The sequence below is a fragment of the Mastigoproctus giganteus genome, chromosome 10 (assembly GCF_048544385.1).
Source record: "Mastigoproctus giganteus isolate SK-2022 chromosome 10, ASM4854438v1, whole genome shotgun sequence".
Taxonomy (NCBI): Eukaryota; Metazoa; Arthropoda; class Arachnida; order Uropygi; family Thelyphonidae; genus Mastigoproctus; species Mastigoproctus giganteus.
In genome coordinates this window covers 38,734,150-38,755,028 of record NC_143584.1, presented here as the reverse complement: position 1 = coordinate 38,755,028, position 20,879 = coordinate 38,734,150, and the positions used below count along the sequence as shown (strand labels likewise).

Below are 20,879 nucleotides of genomic sequence, written 5' to 3'. Positions count from 1 at the left end.
GTGAGCCCCCGGGGTTTGTAAAGAGCATCAAACATGGCAACTTTCAACCATCCACATTTGACCTTAAATATGCTGCCAGAGAAAAAGGAAAGTGATTCACAGCATTATGGAGTTCGATATGCAAACACAGGTCATTATCCATTAGGCTGCATTGTTAAATAAATTCAACAGTGAAATAGGTGAAGAAATTTTATAAAACTTATTTATAATACTTTTCCATGTACTATACAATATTGAATACGCTTGCACAATACTTTATCAATATAGGATGCACTTGTAGGAATTTCGGTATAGTGATTATGTGTTAGATAGAGAGGACCACAGGCCAGGAGATTATGCTTCTTATTAAAAGTGAATTGAAAGGTCTTAAAAGGGGAATCTGATAAAATCTGTTCAGACAACCTGAATGGGCAAGCAGGAGTGAATTATTCATTACGGGCAACTTACCCCATATTAATGAATTCGTGGTCAAGCATTACACCTAGCAGTTTTTACGAGATGGACAATTGTTACTTATTTTATCATGTCATAAAAAGTACAAGAGGGCCAAATTTCCTTGACTAGGTCCTTATTAAGGATCCAAGTATTATCAAAGATTTGGAGGGATGGAGCTATACTGGGTTGAAGGCCTTCTTAGGCTTTATCAATTGGGCTCTATTGGACAGCATTTTTAGATCAAGACAAACGTGTTAATGTTTAAGCAAATTATCCTGGAAGCCAAAAACATATCATTTCCAGTGATAATGTATCACAAAAAAGAATATGCCAAAATTGATGACAAGAGACTTGTAACACTAAAGAAAGAAGCATGTGGTAAGTACAGATTATTGTGCCACACTATCCCTTGTGAGAACTATAAGCAGACATATAACAACACTATTGATTGAATGGGAAAAGTAAAAGCTCAGTATGAGAAATCACTGAGAAAAAGAGCTAAGAAAGGTGATAAGGAGTTTTTTCAGAGAGTTTAATGCAAAAAGAGAAGACACGAAATCATAAACAATCCAGCTGAAATTGCAGATGAGTTAAACAGGTATTTTGCAACAATTTTTTATAACAGAAAGTGAACCAGAGGAAAACAAAGAGTCAAATTGCAGTAAAATCCATGATATAATTATTATTATTATTGTTATCATTAGCCGTATGGTGCAAGGAAGCCTAAAGATTTTGCTGCACCAGCCAAAAAGAGAGAGAGAAGCAGAAGGGAATCACCAAGAAAGAGAAGAATGATGATATCCAGTTCAGGACCCTGGGTGTGCCAAGCCCATACTCACCAGATGTGAGCCCCTGGGGTTAATGATCTCTGAGAGGTACCTATTAGAAAAACCACTCAGGCTGAATGGAGTCAGGGCTCTGGGATGATAAGGTGTATCCAGTTATATTAAAGAATGTAGTAGTAAGGAATTAAGCACACTTTCAGGATTGTTGTGACATCATCACTATTTCAGGATTGTTGTGACATTCAGAGAGGAGAGGCTAAATTAGAAGTGAGTAACAATAGACCAGTAAATTTGACTTCTGCAGTGGGTAACATAATTGAATCAGTATAAGGATGCAATACAGAACACCTTTATATGAATGAAGTCCTAAAGGATCACAGCATCAGTTTTTGAAGACAAATGCTTGCAAGACAAATGTGGTTGATTATAATGATGAAGTCACAAAGAATTTAAATGCTGTAAAAAATTTTCGGTTTGTACATTTAGATTTTCCTAAAGCTTTTGATTTCACTCTTCAATTTGTACAGCAGCCCTATGAGAGGCTGCTGTACAAACTGAAGATTACAGGGATGGGGTATACCGAAGTGTACAAGGACTGGCTTTTTTAATGAAAAGTGATAATGGGGATTCTTCAGAGTACATTAATATAGTGGAATTCTTAAGGCCCATTTACTATATTATATTAGTCTACTAAGAAGAATGATTTTCTCAATACTGATGTGGATATACAGGGAAAGCTGTCAAATTTTGCTGATCATCTTTTTTTTTTTTTTTTTTATGAAAACCCCAAACACGAAAGGTATTAGATAGTACTTAGTACAGTGCTTGGGTTGCAGATTGAGAAGAAAGAAGATATTTGTTGACATTAGACTTGAAATTCTGTAGACTGTAATTTTCAGGAAATACGTGTGAAGGAAGGTTGTTCCAGAAAACAGCAGTTTAATGAATAAAAGAGGAAGAGGAAGATGAAAAGTTGGTTCTGTGAGTTTGAAGTTGGACAGAAATGGATGTTGGCTGGTGGCAGCACGTGTTCCGACTATTTTGAAAGAGAGGGTGGGAATTATAGAAGCCAATTCAGAAGAACAGTGTCCATGGAAGTATCTGTAGGAAAGGTATGCGGCAGAAACAGTACGTCTATGAGACAGAGAGTGGAGAAACTCTGTTAGAGAGGAGTCATTAATTAACTTAACTGCCCTCTTTTGAATGGAATCTAGAAGCCTGAGAGAGGTTTTGGGAGCACCGTCCCAGATGTGAGAACAATATTCCATGGTAGGGCGGATTTGCGATTTGTACAGAGTGAAGAGCTGTTTGGAAGAATTGTAACGGCGAGAGAGAAAGAGAAAACCAAGTTTTTTAGATGCAGAGGAAGCAATATTTGTAATGTGCTTGTGCCAAGAGAGATTAGAAGACAGGGTAATCACCAAAAGAGATATATCATTTTGCCAAGAAATCGGAGTGTCACCAAAGATAAGCATACAAAATAGGAGCAGAATCCTTTTTCGCGAGATATAAGACAAGACTGAGTTTTAGAAGGATTGAAATCAACTAAGTTGTCTTTGCCCCACTGGAGAATTACCTGGAGATCGGCATTTAAGGAATTGGTATGAATATTCAAGAAGTTGAAGCTGATTGAGCAGGGCAAGGTTTCTCAAAATGGAACGTGGAATGCAATGTGCTATCATCAGCAAAACTATGGATAGCATTTCCAGTCAATGGAAGAAGGTCATTAATATACAAGAGCAAAAGAGTGGGGGAAAGAACTGAACTTTGGGGGACACCAGCATTAGTGGAGAAGTTAGAAGACAGAGAGCCATCTACCATCACCCTCAGTGAGCGATCAGAGAGAAAACTGGATAACCAATTACAAAAAACAGTTGGCAAATCATAAGATGGAAGCTTGTTTAGAAGACCTTTATGCCAAACACAATTGAAAGCCTTTGAGATGTCAAGAGCAACTGCTTGTGTTTCACCAAACTTTTCCATTGAATTTGTCCATATATGGATAACATAAGCCAGAATATCACAAGTGGATCGACACTGACAGAATCAATACTGGCGATCGTTAATCAGATGGAAGGTTTCTAGGTTGTTTAAGAGTTGTCAGTTAATTGATTTCTCCATTACTTTAGAAAGAGTGGCGCCTCCGTAGCCAGGTGGGAAGGAGCAGCAGTGCGTAGTACACGCTTCTTGATTAGACCGGGGTTCGAACCCGTCACCACCAAATACGGAGGATGCGGAAAGGTCAGGGAATGACCACCGCATATCCCGGAGCAATATGGCCTTAGTTGCTAATGCTCCTAAAAACCAAATAACAACAACAACAACAATTTAGAAAGAGTAGAAGTAACTGCAATGGGATGATAATTGGATGGGAGGGATTTGTCACCCTTTTTAGGAACTGACTGGATATGAGCAAATTTCCAAGCAGAAGGAAAAACACCTTTGGAATAAGAAAGTGAAAAAAGGCGGCAAAGAACAGGAATAAGTTCAGGAGCACAGGTTTTGAGAACAAGTGGAGAAATACCATCAGAACCTGGAGCTTTCTTAGCATCGAGATTCGTCAAAATCCTTCTTAAAACCTTTTTACGGAAGACCACTTGAGGCACTGAATGGAACATGTTGGGAATGGTGGGAGGTGTTTTACCAAGATCATTAATAGAACAGTTGGAAGAAAAATGGGATAAAGTGGACCTGTTAGCAGGTCCGCTTTATCCTTGGCTGAAGTGACAACAGAACCGTCTGGTTTTGACAGAGGTGAGAGCAGAGATGGACAAAAGTTGCTGCCAATAGCTTTGGCAAGAGACCAGAATGCTCGGCTACCATTACAAAAAGAAGCGAGTTTTCTACTCTTAGCCTGTTCAAAATCTAGTTTGCACTGATTAATGACCACTTTACAACTATTGCGAGCTTTGATGTAGGCAGAAAATGAAACTGAAGAATTGGAAACAAGCCAATTACAATATGCAACGTTCTTCTCTTGAACAGCCTTAGCACATTTATTGGAAAACAAAGGTTTAGATAAAGAACGAGATTTTAAATTGGAGTGTGGAATAAAGGATTCCATTCTTAAGAATAATTTCACTGATATGACCTGAGCAAACGTTGACATAAAAAGTTTTGAAACAGTAATCCGACCAAGGAAAAGAAGAAAAGAAATCACACAGGTCATCCCATTTTGCATTCTTGTAATTCGAAATAATACGAGGTTGGGAATAGCCATGAGATAAAGGCTCCATTGGAGAAGAGACAATCACCAAGTTGTGATCTAAGGTACCTAAAGGTACCTTAAAGGTACCCCATATTATTATGGGGGACTTCAATGCTAAGGTTGGAAAAAAAAAGGCAAAACAGCGCAGAAAGAGGAATTATAGGAAATTTTGGAATTGGTGAAAGAAATAAAAGAGATGAAAGACTTGTGGAATTTGCAGAATCTCAAGGACTGCCAGTAATGAACACTTTTTTCAAGAAAAGGGTGAACAGAAAGTGGACATGGAGGAGTCCAAATGGATTAACAACTAATGAAATCGACTTCATCCTCACTAACAGAAGATATATTGTGAATGATGTTACCGTCCTGAATAAGGTAAATGTTGGAAGTGATCACAGAATGGTAAGATGTACACTTGATATAGATGTAGGAAAGGAAAGGAAAAAACTGACTCGAGTAAATCATACAAAGGTCTTTGAAATAACAGAGGAGGAGAAAAAGCAGTATGTACTGGAACTTAAGAACAAGTTTGAGCTTCTGCAGACTGCTCAGGACCAAGATATCGACGAGGAATATTACAACTTTCTGAAAGTGATAAAGCCCAAGAAACCTATAGGGAAACAGAAATCCAAAGAAGAAAAAATTAGTCAAGAAACACTTGTCATGATGAACCAAAGACGACAAATGAAGAGCAAAAAAAACCCTGACAGGGAGAAAATTGACTATAATGAGTTATGCAAAGCCATTAGAAAGAGACTCAGAGATGACATAAGAAGATTTAACACAAGAAAAGTAGAACAAGCATTAAGGGAAAACAAAGGATTTAAATCAGCAGCCATGAGCAGTAATACAGAAAGACAAATGATACTGAAACTGAAGAATAGTGATGGTGTACTTATAAACAGCAGAGAAGGCATAATTCAAATAGCAGAAGACTACTATAGAGAATTATACAAGGAGCGAGGGAATGATACCAGCAGTGGGGAACATGGATTGCAAAGTAGCAACACATACGACATACCCGATATTCTTCCTGATGAGGTAGAACATGCATTGAAGAAAATGAAGAATTGGAAAGCCCCAGGGGAAGATGAAGTTACTTTAGAGTTGTTAAAATTGGGAGGAAGAGACATAACACAAAAACTGGCAAGGCTCTTCACAAAGTGCATTAGAAAAGGTGTGATGCCTATGCAGTGGAATAATGCAATTATAGTTTTGCTGCATAAGAAAGGAGATAAATCAGAAATTGGAAATTATAGACCAATTAGTTGTTATCCCATATCTACAAGTTGTTCACAAGGGTCATTACTAACAGATTAGAAAGAATACTTGATGAGAATCAACCAAAAGAGCAAGCTGGCTTTAGGACAGGATTCTCAACTACGGATCACCTTCACGTAATATCACAGCTAATGGAGAAAGCAAATGAATATAAAACACCATTATGCCTGGCATTTGTGGATTATGAAAAGGCATTTGACTCCATACAGCATAAGGCAATGTTTCGGGCACTGGAAAGACAAGGCATAGATACTCCATATATTATGATTTTGAAGAAAATATATGAGAGTGCTACATCCTTTATTAGACTAGACAAAGACAGTAGCAAATTTAAAATCGAGAAAGAAGTTCGACAAGGAGACACAATATCTCCGAAGCTGTTTACTGCTGCCCTTGAGGAAGCTTTCAGAAGATTAGACTGGTCGCAGAAAGGAGTCAATGTGAACGGAGAGTACCTAAACCATTTACGATTCGCAGATGACATTGTGGTCATAAGCCACGATCCCAAAGAATTAGAGGAAAATCTTAATCAGTTATGCACAGTTAGTAAGGATTTTGGACTAAAGATGAATATGGCTAAAACAAAAGTAATGATGAACAAGTATGCCATGGAAAGGGAAATAATGATTGAAGGAGCAGTAATTGAAAAGGTGGAGTCATATACTTATCTGGGACAAGTTATTAGCTGTAATAATGATAAATGGCTGGAAGTCAAGAGAAGAATAAATTTTGGATGGATAGCATTCAGGAAATATAGTCACATACTGAAGAGCATATCCCAGTTTGTCTGAAACATAAAATAATGAATCAATGTATACTCCCCACCATGAGTTATGGAAGTGAAACTTGGGCACTCACCAAAAGAATGGAAGAGAAGCTGAGAACTACACAGCGAAGAATGGAACGAATTATACTGGGAATCAGACTGTTAGATAAGAAGAGAAACACATGGATTAGGCAGCAAACTCAAGTAAAGGACATTCTTATCAAAACTAAAGAACTAAAATGGTCTTGGGCAGGACACATAGCTCGAAGACATTATGACAGATGGACTAAGAAAATCACAGAATGGTACCCAAGAGGAGCTAGAAGAAAACCTGGAAGACAAAGGCGGAGATGGATAGATGAAATTCATGAGTTTTTGAGTAGTAAATGGATGGCCAGTGCTCAAAACAGAAGGAACTGGAAAGTTGCTGGAGAGGCCTTCATCCTGCAGAGGACTGAAAATGGCTGATGATGATGATGATGTACCTAAAGGCCAATTCACTCCAACTGTGTACTTGAAGGGTTGTTTGTGAGAAAATTATCAAGTGTGTTGATTGTATGTTTGGGACTGTCTGGTATTCTTGTAGGTAAATGAACAATCTGTGCTAGGTCATTAGAAATTGCAAAAGCCTCAGCAACTCGACAAGCTGGGTTGGTGTGACTAGAAAATGGAAGCCAGCTGGAGTTGTGAACATTAAAATCACCAAGGAAAATTACCTCACTGTTAGGATAGTTGGACTGGAGAAAATCAAGTTGCAAAGAGAGAAAGTCAAAGAGCTCCAAGTGATTAGTGGAGTTGGGAGAACGGTAGAGACAACAGATGTATTTGACACAATGAGGTAGAGAGATTTTAAGCCAGAGAAGATCGAAAAGAGGAGATTCCAAGTTACCAAGTCTCTGACAGGGGATATCCAAATGGACATATGCACAAGTACCACCTTTGAGGCGAAAGGAATCATACAGCAAATAATTTGGGCAACTGAGATGAGCAGTAGTTGAATCAGTGGATAACTGAGATTCTCTCATAAAACAGTACATGGGGTTTGGCAGACTGCAAGTGGAATGGACATCATTGAGATTAGAATTGAGACCACGTATATTTGTGAAATGAACTAGGAAGTGTTTGGGAGGTTTAGATCTTTTTGCAGATAAGCTTACTCTGTTAGTTTGACAATTTACGGTGCATTCAATAGTAAGGAAAAGTGTGGGGGGGGGACATGCTGTATGAAGTAATGAAATTTTTGGATATGGTGTTTTGGATATATTCTTACACATGGTAAGAATATACCCAGATCCTTGACATAACGTGTCTCGAAAATGCCCCCCCCCCCACATACACACTACTCGGACTCCCTCCAGTCACTATCTGGCAGAGTAGAAGTAGCAAGATTATACCCTAGCTGATCCGGAAGCTTCCTAAAGAGTTACCAATAAGTTCGGTCCGGTGTGCTAACTAGCTACCAGCCTGCGAACACTGTTTTAGAGCTGTACCCTTGAAATGTAAGGAATATTGGATCTCGCTGACCCGGAAGCTTCCTAAAGAGTTACCAATGAGTTCGGTCCAGTGTACTAACTAGCTGCTGGCCTGCGAACACCGTTTTAGAGCTGTACCCTTGAAATGTAAGGAATATTGGATCTCCCCATGATGTTCATCATAACCTCAAAAGTCATTCTGCATGATGGAAGAAATGGGGAAGGGTTAGAAAGTTCCAAAAAGACTGGAACTTAGCTCTGGAAACTAAACATGAGTTCCACCACTTCAAGCCTCCAGTAAGCAAAGTGGTGGTATTGAACCGGTTAATGAGAGTCATCTGCCACCTAGTATTGCCTGGTAACATAGAGGGGAACATTCCTCCATGTGGTGTGAGTGCGACATCTGGACCTCTGATTACGTTAATTCATACCTGGATGGTCACCCAGTGTGCTTGTTAATGGAGGTTATACCCAGGATTACTAACGCCTCCCCCCCCATCATGAAGGTGCAAACAGGGAATTTGGCTGTCACAGACCATCCGGACTTCGTCGAAATTGGGTCTACTTGACTTGAAGGTCGCCCGAATATCAGTTCCATCAGCGTTTTAGATTCCCAGGTAGCAAGTACAGCTTCTCTGGCATATCTGAGAGAATGTCTGTGACAACCTCAATGACCAAGAGGTAGGCAGGATGATTACCAAGCTACTTCAGAATGATCAGTTACACATATGGTCTGAAAGAGGAAGACAACAGGGTCTGACAATTGAAGTTTAATCTTGCTAAATGTAAAGTTTTGCATGTGGGGAAACAAATATGGGGGCGGCATACATAATAAGGTACACAGAATTAAAGATGGTTGGGGACGAGAAAAATTTAGGGGCTACGATACAAGCAGATATGATGTTTTCCTTAGAGTGTAGCAGGGAACCATGACGACTCAGTGAGTATTATCAACGATCAATAGGCCTTTGCCAGCAAGAAGAAGGATGTTATTAAACTTATGTTATTTAGAGAGGGCATTTCCTGCTTTAAAAAAGTATGGTAAGATAAGACCTTATTTGGAACAATGTATTTAGATCTGGAGGCCTGACCTTAAAAAGGACAAAGAACTTCTCAAGAGGATCCATAGAAGGGTAACTAGATTGGTTGGGAATAGTAAGGTTGTTTTCCCAAAGAGAAATGTTTTAGATGCAGACTGCAGTTAATGGAGACTATGAACCCAGGGGATGATCTGTCAGAGGTGTTTAAGGACTTTAAAGAATAAGAGGAAAGAATAAAGAGGAGGGTATTTTCATGCTGGCAGGTGAAACAAAAACAAACCAAACATTTAAGGATGCAATAGAAGATTAGATCTCATGATCATCACCTTTGGGAGGAAGTTGTCATGTGGGTAGCTTAGTGGAGAAGCTGACATGGTTCAAGACAAAATTGGATTGTTATTGTTTAAAAATGGACAAACTATGATTGACTTCATTTTTTTTTTTTTTTTTAGCTGATGTACAAAAAGAATAAGCTTCCATTCTTAAATAATCTGGCCTTCTTAATACTATACTGATACTAATAAACCAGTATATACTACTGTGACACTATAATGATTATTATAATAGTATTATAAGATTATTATTATAACTATTATATTATGATCATCACCCACATTACAGAAAATTTCAAGCTTTTGTGAACTATCCATATACAATTAACTATCCATTGTATGTTTAAGTACCAAAACTGAAACTTCTATAAGTTTCATAATAATCTATTATTTTGGCAGGTGCTCAAAGTAAGAATTCCAACAGAAAAGGTGAAAATGAAAAAAGAAATTCAGGACTGTACAAGCACCAAACACCAAACTCATACCAAAGGATATATTACAGGACAGATATGATAATAAATTAGAAGATAATGACCCATTGTATAAAACAATAAAAAAGTGGGTATCCAAATTCAGTCCAAAATCTCTGAGGCCTTCACTATTGCTAAAAATTATTATTACTTAGCTATTGCTGAAATTATCAACCAGATTCATAACATGACAATGGAAGACTTAAGACTAACCACCTACTTTATAACCAATACCCTAAAAATGTCACAGGAAAGAATGGAACAGATTCTGAGCTGTTTCTTAAAATCTGAAAGTTTCTAAGTTTTTAAACATTGGGAACCAATGTATAAAAACTGAGAAACAATCAATCAATTTTGAGACAGGCTCTCAAGGGAATATCTTCGGAAATGATGCAAGTGGAGGAACTTTCAGTGGATAATAGTTTAAACTTTATGGTGGTAGAAGCGTGAAAGTCCTAAACGAACTGAAGATTTTCTGTGTGACATGCAGAGAAGAGAAAGCGAGAGTTTAGAAATGTACGCACACGCATTCATATTTTTTCATGTATAGAACCAAAAAATATGGCATGTTTATACACTTTTCAACATTCTGTCAACACAGTATCAACAAATTATGTCTGCATATGTAAAAATTATTTCTTAACTCTATGGAGATATGCTGCCATCTAACAAATGTGCATATAATTTATAATAGTTTCAAAAATTGGTGTAGGATGATGTGGCCGAAAAAACAAATTTTGAGACAATGTGAGCTTACAGAAGCCCACATCATCCTCAAGATTTGTATAAAGAAAGTGATAAAAATGAATGAAATAAAACATAGATAATGTAAAGGATATTACTACTGAAAAAAAATATAAGCAAGGAATGTTTTGCTTTTTATAATTCTTCAATTAAAAACACTTTTTTTCTTGTTTCCAAAAAAACCAAAATAAAAATTTCATTTTTATGAAATTCTGATTTAGATTTTACTTTTGACAATAATCCTACTATAATGTTCAACTAAAATCAATATTAGACCAAAATTAATATTTAAAAGCATTTATGTATGCTTTTTTTTTTCAATTTGTACAAATTTACAAATTTCTTGAGGGGGGGAGGGACATAATCAACACTGCACACAAGCATGCAGTTAAAAAACGCACTTGTAAAAGGGTGAAATGGAAATTTAGCATTTTGATGAATAAATCTGGATGCATGAAGAAAAGACTCACTGCCTTCAAAGGAATAAAATCATCAAGTACCAAGCTACTCACTTGAACATTAGAGCTTACCCTCATGCATCTGGCTGCACAGTGGGATCACCACAAAAAATTCACTGCTCCCACAGGAGCCAATTCTCGGAGACAAATAAGGTGAGAAAGAATAAGATGGGTATGTCTGACAGGGGCAAAAGTTTGTAATACAGTAGACTTTCAGAATAACGGCACCTTTGGGGATTCAAGGTATTGTTATTTTGATTTTTCCATTATCTAGCAAGTTTTATTTTTAATATATTACATTAAGAAAAAATGAGGCTAAATAAGAAAACAATTTTATTAACTGCACATAAAAAACATAAACACGTTGATGATCAATTGTTGTATTCTGCCATTAATTCTATTTTCTATTTTCTGTTGCAAGGAACTTTTATCAGCTTTTTCACTCCATGGCCAAGTTAGTCACTCTCAGGTATAAATAGCAAGGTTTTTTCCCCAAGATATTGGGGTTTTTCGTTCAGGAAAATAGGCAAATTGACCAGAGAACACACACCATTTACAGACACAATACACATGGGCATATGAATTAACTTTCCGGGTGACCTAATGTAATAGGTCACCTGGAAAGTTTGTCACTAAGCTTTAAGGTTCTTCTTCTCTGTATGAGGTTTATTAATTTAGGAACCATAGTGAGGGAGTTTTAATTTAAAATAAATATAAACAGTGGTATAATCCATGATATCAGTACAGAATTAAATTTCAAAATGGTAAATGTAATCATATGACTTGCCATTTCTTTTTTCAGCACTGCAAGACATCTGCACTGTGTTTAAACATCTAATCTCAATGTTCCGTTAGCTCAAATATTCCATTATTTGGGGTGCCATTATTTCGACAATCTACTGTATTGTGGAAAATTATCATCTTTTCAGGGCAGGCACAGAACATATTAAGCATAGGAAATCCAGAGCATCACTGAAAAGGTATGAGGTAAGTGAAAACCAAGAATTAAGGCTGAATTTGAAAATATCTGGAATTCTGCCAGAAAAGAGAGACTCTTGGTGAAAGCCTTGTCAGTCGATTTGGTTCTGATTGTCCAAGCCTCACAGAGTAGGATTTTCTCATGATAGCTTTGATATTCATATAGTGAATATCAAAGTTTCTGATATTCACTATATGAATATCAGAAACTTAAAAATTTGCGTAAAGGACCTTTGACATCAGTGAGGCTTCGAAAACTAATAAATAAATTTGAAGTGACCAGGGAGTTAAGTATAATTCAAGGCAGGGGACAACCATGTATTGGAACGGAGGTAGTGGATGAAGTGGTGGTTGCATGGTCAGAATGCGAAACACTACCAGTCAGTAGTGTCTGCCAGAAGTGTGTCAAGGCACTTGAACCTTCCTTGGTATACTGTACGTAAAGTCAGGGGCAGCAAATCCATAGGCACTGCGGAACCCACCGGTTATTTAAATCTAGATATACAGTGAATGGAGTTATATGAAATTTTGTGAAGAACAATGGAACACAATGAATATTTTTATTAAAGGATTCATATAGCATGCGCATCCTCTATTTCCAGTGATCATTTCAATAATAAATGAATAAAAACACAAAATCGTTTCCAACTTTAAAGTTTAATTAACAGTAGGGCTCACTGTGCACCTGGCAGTGACACATTTTGCATTCCAATGAATATCTGGTAGTTGGTGCCATTGGCAACTTGCCAATATACATTTTTTATAGGTGAAACAAATCACAGTCACTGTAAAGCACACAATGCAAATTTCATCGTTGACCATGGTGTGTGTGTAGCCACAATGTCGGTATCTTTTTGTTATTCACCCGAATTCCCATTAAGTAACTAAATAATATCAGTATTAAGTCAATACTCAACATTCAACAGTGCAATTATATGATTACAGCTTAATTGCGAATTGAGCTTGAACTTGGTAAGTTGAAGTTATATTATGAGGTGATGTGTAAATAAAACATTATTTCTAAGACACACGATTTTGTGAAATTTGATTCGATCATGGCCTTCATGCTTCCCCATGAAGTAAATCGCATGACAGTGAATAAACTTCAGCAACTTAGTTATTCACAATTATCTCTTCTCCAAAAAAAAAAAAAAATGTGATTAAAAAAAGAAGGCCGCCACACACCAAAAATTCAAATTTCTCAGCGGAGAATAAGTAATAATAAGAAATATATTCGCAGTTTTAAAACTGAATGGTACCAAAGGAAAAGTTGGCTTTGTGGTTGTGAAGTTAAAAATGCATTGTTTTGTTTTCCATTTTTACTGTTCGGAGGTGACAATGTGGTGAAACGAATCAAAAAGTGGTTTTACAAACATAAACAGAATGAAAGAAAAAACTATAAAACATGAGAGTTCAAAGAAACATATTGATAATGTGATATCACTATTGCTTTTAGGAAGCGTAAATATTAAAGAACAGCTTAGTAAGGCCTACAGACTTTCAATCTGTAAACATAACAGAAAAGTTACCAAGAATCATGAGGTATTATCTAAAATAATAGACTGCATTAAATTTTGTGGATTGATGCATTAAGTTTTATGCAGCATCAGCCAAAAAAAAAAATCACACCATTCCCTCCTTAAATTTATTTAACCTATAAACTTACACAACAACAGATGGAAGTTTGTTCCAGCAATTAGCCACCTGCTGGCCAAAAGCAAATTTCCACACATTTATTCTACATCTGTCTTTTCTTAATTTGAATTTATGCCCCCTTAGGTTCGTAATCTAAACAAGTGGAAGGATCCCATCAGAATTCAGCATGCTCAACCCATTCAAGGCCTTATACACCTCAATCAGATCACTGTGCAGGTGCCTAGTCTCCAGCCACTGCAATTTGCAGAACTTAAGCCTCTCTTGGTAAGAGGATCCCTTCATTCCCCTCACCAATCTTGTTGACCTTCTCTGTACATGCTCATGCAAATCTACATCCTTCCTAAAATGAGGCCTCCAGACCTGTACGCAGTACCCAAGGCGCGGCCTAACCATTGCTTTATACAGAGGGACAATCACCTCCTTCTCCCTGCTAGCAAAATTCCTATATATCATTGACAAAACCCCATGACCTGCCCTGGCAGCCTGTCTGCATTGCTCAGAAAACTTCATATCTGACTGCACAATTACTCCCAGGTATTTTTCATTTTCTACCACCTTAAGTGTAGTACCACACAGTTGGTACGTTTCTCTGGGGTTACTTCTACCCATATGCAGTACTTTGCATTTGTCAAGGTTAAACTTCAGTTGCCACTTCTTAGCCCATCTGCCCAAATTATCTAGATCCTGTTGCAGTAGCACACTGCCATTACTGTCATTAACAACCCTGCCAACCTTTATATCATCTGCAAACTTCGACACTAAGCCTGATATACCTTCATCAATATCATTGATAAATATACAAAACAACAGCGGACCCAAAACTGAACCCTGTGGGACTCCACTAATAACATTAGTCCACGAAGAGCAGCACCCATTAATTACCACACTCTGTCTTCTCCCACTCAACCATCCTTTTATCCATTGTAGCAACTTACCCTTAACACCATTCTGCTCCAATTTGTACAATAGTCTTCTATGCACAACAGTGTCAAAAGCTTTCCTGAAATCCAAATATATGATATCAAAATTATTATGAAAAAATTAATTCTAACTATTTTTTCAAAATTAGTTTGAAAGTTCTTTACATTGACTGATGAAAAAGATGATTCTAAAATTCCAGGGGTATTCAGAGGATTAATAAATTTTACCTGTACATTAGATCCCAATTTAAAGAACTATTTTGAAACTAATGCAGCATTTAAAGGCATTTCAAAAATTATTCAGAATGATATTCTTGACTGTTTGCTGCAAATATGCCAGGGTGAAATAAAAAGAGAAATTAAAGAAACTTCGTTCGCAGCTGTCACGGCTAATGACACAACAGATGTTTCAGATCATATACAAATGGTAACTGTTCTAGGATATGAACTGAATGGAGACATTTTTGAGCTTTTTTCAATATTCCATCTGCCGTTTGGTTTTCAATCCTCAAAGAAAATACTCAAAAACTGGTTGCTCAAACAATCGATGGTGCAAGTGTGATGAAAGGCAAGAAAGAGGGAGTTCAGGCTAAAATAAAAGAAGTGTACAAAAATGCACATTTTATTCACTGCTATGCACACCAACTGAATCTGATGACGAGAAATGCAGCATGTAATACCCAAGATTCAAGAATATTCATTTCGAGCCTCATGTCGATACCAACATTTTTATTGAGATCACCACAGCGTCTCTCTGTTCTCAGAAAGTATATGGACAACCATGTTGCCCGACCTTCCCCTACAAGATGGAACTTCAATATATGCACCGTGAACAGCGTTTATGAAAATTTTTGAATCCTTAAAAAAAGTGCATGGAGGAACTACAAGCAATAGCAAACGCAGATAAGACAATTTCAGAAGCAACTGGAATTTTGCACACCTTGATTAATGAAACATTCGAGTTCTGGTTAGAACTTTTCCATCAGATAATGCCTCACATGGAAGTTATTTATAATCAAATGCAATCTCGAGAAATTGAGGCAGTTAAATACATGAATATATAGGAAACTTTAGGAATGCCATTCTAAAAATCAGGAATTCAATATACAGTCAGTCCTCATATAGCATGATAGTTGTGTTCCTAGAAACCCTCGTGCAATGCAAAATCGTGCAATATAAATAACAGGCCCTATGGGGAAAAATAGGGTTAAGTGTTGATACTTTTGATACTGTTGCACATGGAAGACTGCTGCACAAATTGGAGCAGTGTGGCATTGGAGGCAAATTGCTGCTATGGATAAGGGGATGGTTGAGTGGCAGAAGACAGAGAGTGGTAATCAATGGACACTGCTCAACGTGGACTAATGTTATTAGTGGAGTTCCTCAAGGTTCAGTGTTGGGTCCGTTGTTGTTTTCGGTGTTTATGAATGATATTGATGATGGGATATCAAGTTTAATGTCCAAGTTTGCAGATGATACAAAGGTTGGCAGGGTCGTTAAGGACAATACTGACGCTATGCTGCTGCAACAGGATCTGGACAGGTTGAACAGATGGGCTGAGAGGTGGCAAATGAGGTTTAACATCGACAAATGTAAAGTGCTGCATATGGGAAACAGTAACCCCAGAGCAACGTATCAACTCTGCGGTACTACACTGACAGTGGTGGAGAATGAAAAGGACCTGGGGGTAATTGTGCAGGCAGATATGAAGTTCTCTGAGCAGTGCAGACGAGCTGCAAGAGTAGCTCATGGTGTCTTGTCAATGATATACAGGAATTTTTCTAGCAGGGATAAGGAGGTGATTATTCCATTGTATAAGGCAATGGTAAGGCCACATCTTGAGTACTGTATACAGGTCTGGAGGCCTCATTTCAAGAAGGATGTAGAGCTGCTGGAGCGGGTACAGAGAAGGGCAACAAGATTAGTAAATGGAACAAAGGGTTGCTCTTACGAAGAAAGGCTTAAGTTTTGCAAATTACAGAGTCTGGAGACTAGGCACCGGCGAGGTGATCTGATAGAGGTGTATAAGGCTTTGAATGGTTTGAGCATGCTCAATGCCAATGGGATTCTTCATCTTTCTCAGAATAATCACCTCAGAGGGCATAAATTCAAATTGAGGAAGGACGGATGTCGGATAGATGTGCGGAAATTTGCCTTTGGCCAGCGGGTGGTTGGTTGGTGGAACCGACTTCCATCACTGGTTGTTGAAGTTGATAGCCTAAACAAATTTAAAGCTCAACTGGACAGGTATTTCGAACGAACGGAGGGGTGAAATGGGAGTGGGTTTTTTTTTTTTTTTGTTTTTTTTTTGGCTGATGCTGAATAAGCTTGCTTTCTTGCATCATATGCCAATGCTAATGCTAATGCTAATGCTAAAAGTGCCGACCACCCAAGATTGAACACATATTTGAAACAAAAACATTACTAAACACAATAAATAATCGAAATCAAATACGTATTTTATTACTACTATTACGTAATAAAATATTGCTAATGCCTTTGCTTCTATTTTAAGCAAACTTCTTTGTTTGATCTTCTATCCAAACAGACGTTCCATCTCTTCCAGTTCTTTGTGTCTTGATCTAATGGATTTTTTTACACTTTGAATTGTTCCTGCTATGAAAGTTGTTTTCATTTTCCCTGCATTCTTTCTAATTCTTGGCATTGCTTCATTTAGGCCTGTAGCACATGCAATATCACATGGTCTTCATTTCGCTCAAAGTGTTTCACAATTTCATATATTTTCTCTATCGACAGAGGTGGACTGGCCATAAGTATTACTGGGGAAACCCCGCGGGCCGGAGACCAGTGTTAATTTGGCCATAAATGCTACAAATTTTCCCGAGTAAGAATTTTTGACCCAATCCGCCTCTGTCTATTGATATTGCTTTTCCTTTTCTCTCTGAATCTGTTGTGTCTTTGCCAAGACGCTTCCTTTTCACACCTTAAGTGTGAAAAGGAAGCGTCCTTTAAGTATTTTACTAATTTTCAGGGAATAAAGCACAATTACAAAATGAGGAGGCATGCTTGATACACATAAACAAAGCTGCGCACGTATAGTAACTGAATGAACAACACCATAAAGACAGAGACATATTATCAACACCTCACTAGCTCACATTTTACTAAAGCACATTTCTGGGGGTTACTACCATAAAACAATAAAAACAATTTCCAGTTGCGTTTCGGCTAGTGGAATCTGTTATAAACTGGTAGTAAACTTGATCTAATTGCATTTGCGATAATACCAATAGCTGGAATTGTGTGGGTTTTTACGTTATTAGGGCAAAATGTGTCTCCCCTTCACCTATATAAAAAACATAAATACATTTTCAGAATCTTCTCTTCATTCATATCGTGTTACGTTCAGTTGGGGTGATTCCGCGTTCGACTGCCATTTCTTTTAAACACAAAGGTGAATCGTGCATAAGTGAATTTGTTCATGTTATATACAATATTGTTTCCATATTATTTATAAATCACGTATGATCGAATTCGTGTAATGTAAACATGTGTTATACGAGGACTGACTACTATGAAAATCCTTCAAAAACACTCATGATTGAAGCAAAGGAAGTATGCGACTATATAAGTGTTGACATAGATGAGAAATATTCTTTTACAAAGCGATTAATTGCTGCTAAATTGTTTAATAAGGAGAACTTTGTTATTTTTCGTATGAAAATGCCCATGGAAGAGGTACATGACACTACTGAGGCATATCCCATGATTGAAGGAGAAAAACTTCTGATGGAATTACAAGTTTTTTTTAACAAACATGATCTACACAATTCTTGCAAATTAACTGACTTGCTGAAATTTATCTCAGAAAATAATCTAGCTAAAGTTCTCGGTGAAGTTACAAAACTCATAAAAGTTCTTTTGACCATTCCGATGACTACTTCAGAGCCCGAACGCTGCCATTCAACGTTATAAAGAATAAAAACATTTTTAAGGAGCACTATGAATCAGGAAAGGCTAAATGCTCAAGCAATGCTTTCAACAGAGAAACACTTGTTCAACAGTGCACCAAACTTGAATGAAAAAGTTATTAATCTATTTTCAACAAATAAAAACTGAAGAATGGATTTTGTTTTTAAATAAAAGTTCAAGTCTATTAATGGTAAATGTCTAGTTAATGTTTTGTAGTATTTTTAACTTGCTTATTATTATTACTGTGTATGTCTACATGTCTTATAACTAACGCAATTTAATGTAACTTTAAGACGCAGCACCCATAAACATCAGAGTCACGAGTCGCCACTGCGTAAAGTGCTTTGAATAATTTTACGCTGGTTACATACAACATTCATGCAGTGCAAGAACTAAAGTCTTGTGATCAGTAACAATGAGAAGACTTTGCTCCATGATTTCTGGCTGGTATGGAACCCATGATGGTACATGGGTTCAAATGATCTTGTGGTCTGATGAGGCACATTTCACTCTTCGTGGGACTGTAAATTCACAAAACTGTCAAATATGGGGAACTTCTTGTCCATCTGCTGTGCATGAAAGACCACTACAAAGTCCATAAGTTACAGTATGGTGTGGATTCACAGCAGAGTTTATAATCGGACCATTTTTTCTTTGAAGAGTCTACACCTCATGGCCCATAAGGTGTACAGTAACTAGTGCACGGTACTGCACTATTCTAAGAGATCACATTATTCCCGATCTGCAAGAATGGCAATGCTTGAAGATCATAGTGTTCATACAAGATGGTGCCCTTCCCCATGTTGGTCGACAAGTGAAGGAACTGCTCCGTTCAACATTTGGAAATGATCGCATCATTTCTAGAGACTTTTCACAGTTCCGGTCAAGCCGATTACCAGATCTCAATCCTTGTGTTTCTGGATATGAGAATATCTGAAAGACAGAGTTTACCGTGGCAGCATACAGACGCTTGTTGATTTGAGAGCAAGCATTAAATAGCATGTAGCAACATGCCCAATGAGATGCTATGCAAAACTGTGTTGCACGCAGTCCTCTATGTGTGTGTGTGTGTGTGTGTGTGTGTGTGTGTGTGTGTGTGTGTGTGTGTGTGTGTGTGTGTGTGTGTATATTAAAGGGACCTCAAATTTAAATATGGCTGGCGACTCGTTCATCCTTAGTCCAGCCCTAGCTGCAATGTATCCATCTGCAGTGATATGCCATGTCATATTGCAAGAATTGTTCATAAATGGTTCCAGGAACATAAGAGTGAATGCAGTACCTTCAGTGCACCCTGTCACCATATCACAATCGAATTGGATGCATGCGGGATTTGGAGGGGGGGCGACAAGAAAAGCTTTTCAAAATAGAGATCCACAACCATTCACTTTGCAATAACTGTAGCGTGCAATTTAGTCAACGTGAACCAGCATCCCTTTGGTACACTTTCAACACCTTTCTGATTCCATGCCATGACAAATACAGCCTGATGGAAAGGCTGGGGGGGGGGGAAGATACTATTATGTAAACAGCATTTAGCCTTTCCCTTAGGTAGGTGCACCAAATAAAGTAGTTACTCGGTGTATAATAAAAAAAGGTAGACAGGGTGTTAAAAAGTTGTAATCAGGGCACGATACTCCAAGAAGTTCTAGGTACACAAACTAGGTAGATGATTGGAAAAATGGTAACTGAGGTTAGCCTTATCTAAATGCAAGAAAATTTGCAATGGTAGCAATAACCATTAACAAATCATGCCAGTGTTTTTTCAGGATCATATGAGTACTTCGAAAAAGTTACCCCATTTATAACCATAAAAATCAGAAAGAAATATTTAAAAATTGTTCACTTTTTGATGCCACCTTAATTTTCAATCTATTATGAACATACAATGAAAAATCCATTTTTTTTTTAAATTAAAAACATATTTACATTTTTTAATACCCCCCCTTCAGCACTTTACACATGCACTTCATACAATTTCTTATTACCGTATCCCTCATTTGGGAATTTTTAATATTATCACCCTTATTATTTTGAATGATGATGAACAAATTGTCAATCAAAAACCTGTTCTTCAACAATTGGACACCAAACTCTTGCAACTTTTATTCATCAAAAAATGAAAGAATACTAAATATGACTTGCCAAATCTTCTGGATTCAGTAAGTCATATTTAGTCAAAATTCAGGTAGTGAAAAAAAAAAAAAAAAAAAATTTTACCTCTGCAGTTACTGAGCTAAAATTACTAATGCCAAAATAACTATTATTTTTGCTTTAAATATGTGAATTATGATATAAGCAGACAATCTTCATTAAAAAATATGTTGACTTAATAAATTCTGAGAAGTCAGTTTATGCTGAAATTAAACTAATCAAAAAATTATTTAACGTAAAATATTAAACT

General features: G+C 37.2%; 1 protein-coding gene across 1 annotated transcript in view; it reads right to left on the bottom strand.

Annotated features, from left to right (window-relative positions):
- Nucleotides 1–20,879, bottom strand: part of LOC150078991 (multiple PDZ domain protein-like) — a 798,800-nt gene that overhangs the window by 713,861 nt on the left and 64,060 nt on the right. The window lies entirely within an intron of this gene.